Genomic DNA, 5,960 nt, shown 5'->3' with positions numbered 1-5,960 from the left:
ACACGAGGGAGTGGGTGGCCAGCACCACGCCTTTATTTCCAGACTAACGATGTTTACACATAGCACCAGGTACTCATTTGATGCTGGGTCGACCTTGAGGAGGCCCAGGACTGGTTCAGATAATCGTCACTGGTGTTGACTGTGAACAGGAATCGAACTCGGGTTACCGGGTTCGGAGCGCAGCGCGCTAACCACTGCGCTACCCCACGACCGCCCCATTGCTGCCCCTCTCCATCGATGCGTACCTGGAGAGCCCCACCCTGTCTGTTTTCTTGCAAATAAAAGGGGCACGTTGATCAATGTTCCTGACATCAACAGCTCGAGAATCCACCAGTGCTCACCGATCAACGCTTCTCGTCATGGTAATAACACACACACAATTACACACATTATGACACGCATGCACAATGCACAAACAGTACTGAAATGCACACACAACGACGTGTGGATAATTATACAATTTGCCGGAACCAATTTTAGTGGAAGCCGGAGTGGGGAGATACTTGTCTGGGACAAAGTGGCCGATCGGCTGCCTCTATGATGGCTGTTAAAGTACTAGAATCACACACACACACATGTATGCACTTGTAAGCTGTAATATGGCGTACCTTCTTTCTCTGGGCTATAGTGCCAGTCACAACGAGTATACGACCTACTCGTTTCTCTGATGTGCTTCGTATTCTTTTTAATTGTTTGAAACGTGACTTAAATAACGTAGAACTTTAGACCGAACCAGCTCTATGAGCAAAACAATTTTACATTCAGGCTGTAATAGTTTTTGGTTGGCCCACATTTTTTAAAATGTAGTTTAGATTTTCAATTTATTTAGTTTTATGAGCATAGAATCAACTATCGTCATACGGAAATTGTGATTTATAGCCCTTCGAGGACAAAATAATAAAATGTTTCAATCAGATCGTCTATGTGTGCGATTCCCATCTTCTGGCTATTACGTTCGATAATTTACTGCTGCAGGCTTCATGTGCCACAGCTTGGTTATCGCGCGTTATAAGGTAATCGATATACAAAGTTTAAATAAACGAAGCTCCAGGTACGCATCTACTTCGTATATCGAGGTATTACATTACGTGAAAAATAACTTGCTGACAATGCTTCGGCCGTGGTGCATCAGCACAAATACTACCTTAGTCAATAATACGGCTATAAACTGAAATATATAGCATAGGCCACTGTATGTGCAAATTACCCTTCTTCATAGCACATACATTATAGCAAGCCAAAGAAAACCGGTTGTTGAAATAAGCCATTTCAACTAAATCTGCCTATGCCTGGTTTTTTCTCTTAAGTTAGAAAAAACATCCTAATGCATATGCTTCAACGCGTTTGTCTTTGGAAGTATTTAATTAGCTGTATGCACGGTGATGGGTAGCTGTTAGGGCAAAATGTGTTTTGCAAGTTTGCAAAGTTTTTTAGCTCCGGTTTATCCGAGTTTTGGGCAACCCTTTGATCAATTTTGGCCGTTTCAGTAGTGTACTTTCTTTAACAGTAATATAATGGTACATTTCAGTTGAGGTCAGATTTTTACAATAATGTTCGTGCCCTCGATTAAACAAACAAAACTGGGTTGTTTGATAATATTGACAGAGAACACTGCCGAAATAACACAGGAGCAAATTTCACTGTAAATACAACTCTCCATGTAATTAAAGATGGCAAGCTACCATTCCTGGATGTTTTGATCGAGAAGAGACCTGATGGTTCGTTGGGACATTCGTTCTACAGGAAAGCCACCCGCACGGATGCCTATTTAAAGCCTGACTCCCACCACCATCCAGCCCAGAAGAATTCCCTCGTCAAAACACTACACCATAAGGCCCGTTGCATCTCCGACCAGCACTACCTAGCTAGTGAGTTGGAGCACGTACAACAAGCCCTCAGGATGAACGGATATTCTCACCGTACAATCCGCAAAGCTTGTCTCCCCAGCCATGGGGAGACAACTTCTGAGGATCCAACTAAAACATCACTTTGCCATGCATAGCAGGCGTTACCAAAAAGATTTCCAAAATCTTAAACAAACACAGGATCCAGGTTCGTTTCAACACAGTACACAAAATCCGTGATTTAATCCCATCTGTAAATGATGTGATTCCTGACATGCAGTACCCTGGTGTCTACAAACTGAGTTGTGGTTGTGGCAGCAGTTACATTGGGGAAACGAAATTACATGTCTCGGACCGCGTTCGTGAACACAAGGCAGATCTGAAACACTGTAGGACCAATACCTCTGCCGTTGCCGATCATTGTTTTAATGCTGTGGGCTCACACGAAATATATTTTTCCAAGACGGAGGTACTCTGCAAACCTACCAGCTACCTTCAGAGATTTGTTCATGAGGCCATCCAGATATATAAACACAAACACAACTTCAACCGAGAGGATGGGTACAAACTGAGCAATCATTGGAAGGACGTTATTAACCAGGTAAAGTCTTAACTGACTGTGATGTTTCCATCCTACCTGCCTATATCAGCTGTTATTTCATGCTAATCTCTCACATTAACATAGTCACTTCCGTGCCCTCGTCGAGGAGGCCGCTCTCCTCCTTTTCTACAATTAAATGCTAATTTCTCACATTAACATCATGCTAATCTCTCACATTAACATAGCCACTTCCGTGTCCTCGTCCAGGAGGCCGCTCTCCTCCTATCTTACAGTTACATGCTAATTTCTCACATTAACATCACTAGCCCCAGCCACTTCTTTATGACCCTTGGGCTACACCCATTTCAAACCCTTTAAAACAGTCTGCTTCAGCAGCAGACCATGCTTTCCCACCTGATGACGGACGCTTGTGTTGCGCCTGAAACGTCGTGATTTATTTTATTTTATACCTACGTGACTTTACCGAAAAACCAAAGAGTATGGATTCCTGCAGTCATGAAAGCTTCAAATCAAGAATGGATATATGTTGCATGGCAAGTGTGGCGGTGACGTCACATCTGTGATGTCACCCGCATGCGGCAGCGTCACGCAGTGTGCCTGCTGACGTCACGTATCCCCCCCCCACCCTCCGCGTAGGCCGTGAATTAATCAAATACCATAATGCAAGACCCGGGCGAAGCCGGGTAGTTAAGCTAGTGGGTAATCAAATAAACACACCAGCGGTAGTCACTCCGCATGAATAATCTTCAAGGCTTATTTTACCGAAAGACCAAAGATGCAGTGTTGCAGCGCAATACAACCACAATTGTGTTAAGCTCCTAAGAGTATTGTTTGTGTTTTCTTTTGCAAAACAGGACTGGGAAAAGAAGATGCGACCTGTTTTCGACAACATTGATCTGGTGAGTTCAAGCAGTGCCACCAGAAGGATTCCAATGAAAAGTATAAGTACAGTACCAAAAAATCAACACTCGTTAATGTCAAGACAAAACAACCTACAGCAGTGCGGTTTCCTGTGGACCTTTAAGTGCTGTGATTACCTCCACTGTTAAGTGATAATTAAAGATTGAGGCTACTTACTCTTCTCGTGCCCAAGCCATGGCACCTGGACAGAGCGAGATTGGTCCCTGAGTTCATTTCGAACGTGTTTACCTGAGAGATAAGATGGACCCTCTATGAGATGCGATTTCCACACGGCAAGGGCATGCTTCCTGGTGTGTATCGCTAGGTAGTGGCTCTCACAAGCCTGAGGGACCCTTTAGGTACTGGTGGGACTTGTGCCCCTGGTCAGTGCCAGCACTCACTTCAGCGCCAGTGACAGCTGAGATGAATGATAACCATGAGACTCATTATTTACGCACAAAGTAGAATTTTGTCTCAAGATGTCTCCAGCAGGGTATGATTGGCAAATTCCACTCATGATTGGTACATGTACAAGCTCTTTGGTCAATCCACTGCTGGATGAGGTCCGCTCCACGACACGCGGTTTCTCGCGGTTTCTGGTCAGTGGGTTACTGAAGGCTGGGAGCACAGACGTGTGAGGATGGAAGTGATGTACAAAAGTGAATTCTGTTGTAGTGCCCTCTGCTGCCGAGCAACATATCTCGCCGCTAATATGGTTGGTTAAAATGTGGCCGTCGATAATCCCGGCGAGATCACTGTTGATTTTACCACAACAACTGGTCAGTCCGAGGCAGTTCAGGTCACCACAGGTATTGTAGAGAGAACCACGTGACCCACAGTCTAGCAGACCGGAAAGCTTAGAAGAAATGTCCAAGAACGATGAAGACGGCAATCAATAGATGCCAGCAATTATAAGCCCCCGAAAGCTGTTCGTTTTTTTCACAAGCAGCAGCTCAAATTAACTGATTGTTGATCAGTCGCTAAGGACTTTCACACCGATATCTTCACTGTGAATCAGTACGATCCCTCCACTATGCAGACTGCCATTGGCAGGCTTCCCATGCAGGTGCTGATGTACAATAGCTTATCCGTTAGGTGCAGCCTCACATCTGATGAGTCCTCGTATATCCAGGTTTCCGTAATGGCCAATATTTCGAGTCCAGATCGTGAATCAGGTGATCAGATCATGGATCTGCAATGCAACATTACACCTATCACTTAGATCGTTGCAGTTGTGCCATACAGCTCTCCAATGTGTTTTCAGGTTGTACCGCATTTTATTTCAACATGACTTCCATGAGCTTCTTCAGCAACTCAATTAAGCAGCTCCCTTCCTCCTCAGTTCCTGAAGAAGCTCCTAGCACATGGAGCGAAATGTCAGACGCACGGTACAATAAAAAAACACATCGAAATCACCTGCACATGATCTTATTGTTTCGCGCCATCTCCAAGGTAGACATTTTCTGAGGCGTGTTCCACTTTTTGTCTGCTGCTCCCTCATTATTCCTGACCACTGGCCATCTTCCCCTTAATTGAACCAGCGTACAAGCACAACAATGCTGCAATTAATTAGCAAGGCAATGCTTTCTCCCTGTGCTGCGCACACAGGACAAAAGTGGCACCATCACTCAGGCCGAGTACGTGGCCTTCCTGAAAAAGAGTGGCATGCAATATGACGCTGCCAACGTGAACGCTGACATGGACCCCATGGACGCAGACAAAGACGGCAAGATCACCTTCAAAGGTGGGTGGCAACGGAAGAATGTGGCACAGGAGCAACCCTGTAGTGTGACATTGTTTAAAGGGGTCCATATAAAAACTCAGGATTGCTTTGCACATTGTAGTATATATGACCTTCGGCAGGGGTCGTTTTATAATGTTTGTCCCCCCCCAATCCCCAGAATTTTCACAATGCAGCATCTCCACCCATGTTCTTTCGAGGAATGGTGTCCTGTTTTCATGATACAGGCCTGGTTTTTAAGTTTGTCTATAACTAGAACTTTGGCTTTAATGTATTTCCCTTGACTTTTTGAGTGTCTGTCTTCGTCATGAATTATGACCGACCTATGCACAGTCCAACCCTGGGGTGCAACACTATCTCTGATCAACCTGTTTAAAATGGAATTTCTTTCGCTTACCAGAGTTCGTGAATTTCTACAAGGCGGACTACGAGAAGCACCACAAGTGAACTCCAAGGGCGTGCTGGCAGGGTTCAAGGGTTGCTCTTAGGTTTAGGCTACGAATACTACTGCCTGATTAGTCGTCACGACCAGTACCACCCCTACCACTAAGTATTAAGCATATAATGATTAACTGTTTCATTCAAATAATTCTTACCCATTCAATTCATGCCTCGAATTGTACATGCAAAAATCTATTAGTTAAATGTTATTGCACGTTATATGCAAACATTACCTCTCAGCTAATCATGCAAATCAGATCATACAAACGAGACGAAAGGCGTTACAAATTAGTCCCAATTTGTTTTTTATTCTTGAATAGAGACCCGAAATGGTGACAATTTGCCGAATCACACAGGAGGGTAATTGTTACATGCTTACTAATCAAACTACTGATACTAAACACAGTTATTACTATTGTCTGACACTTGATCATTAGCTCCACCACAAAGTATCGGTTTAAATGTACTGTGC

The 5,960-nt window shown here is 44.2% G+C and overlaps 1 long non-coding RNA gene across 1 annotated transcript; it reads left to right on the top strand.

Annotated features, from left to right (window-relative positions):
- The first annotated feature begins 316 nt into the window (after positions 1–316).
- LOC144932241 (uncharacterized) lies at positions 317–5,754 on the top strand. The gene is made up of 4 exons (XR_013636874.1): positions 317–362; positions 3,261–3,305; positions 4,915–5,050; positions 5,448–5,754. It is a non-coding gene; the product is annotated as an uncharacterized LOC144932241 (long non-coding RNA).
- The last annotated feature ends 206 nt before the right edge of the window (positions 5,755–5,960 follow it).

This window comes from Lampetra fluviatilis, chromosome 5, assembly GCF_964198595.1.
Source record: "Lampetra fluviatilis chromosome 5, kcLamFluv1.1, whole genome shotgun sequence".
Classification (NCBI taxonomy): Eukaryota; Metazoa; Chordata; class Hyperoartia; order Petromyzontiformes; family Petromyzontidae; genus Lampetra; species Lampetra fluviatilis.
Note: the sequence above shows the minus strand (reverse complement) of the source record. Positions and strands in the feature narration are given on the sequence as shown.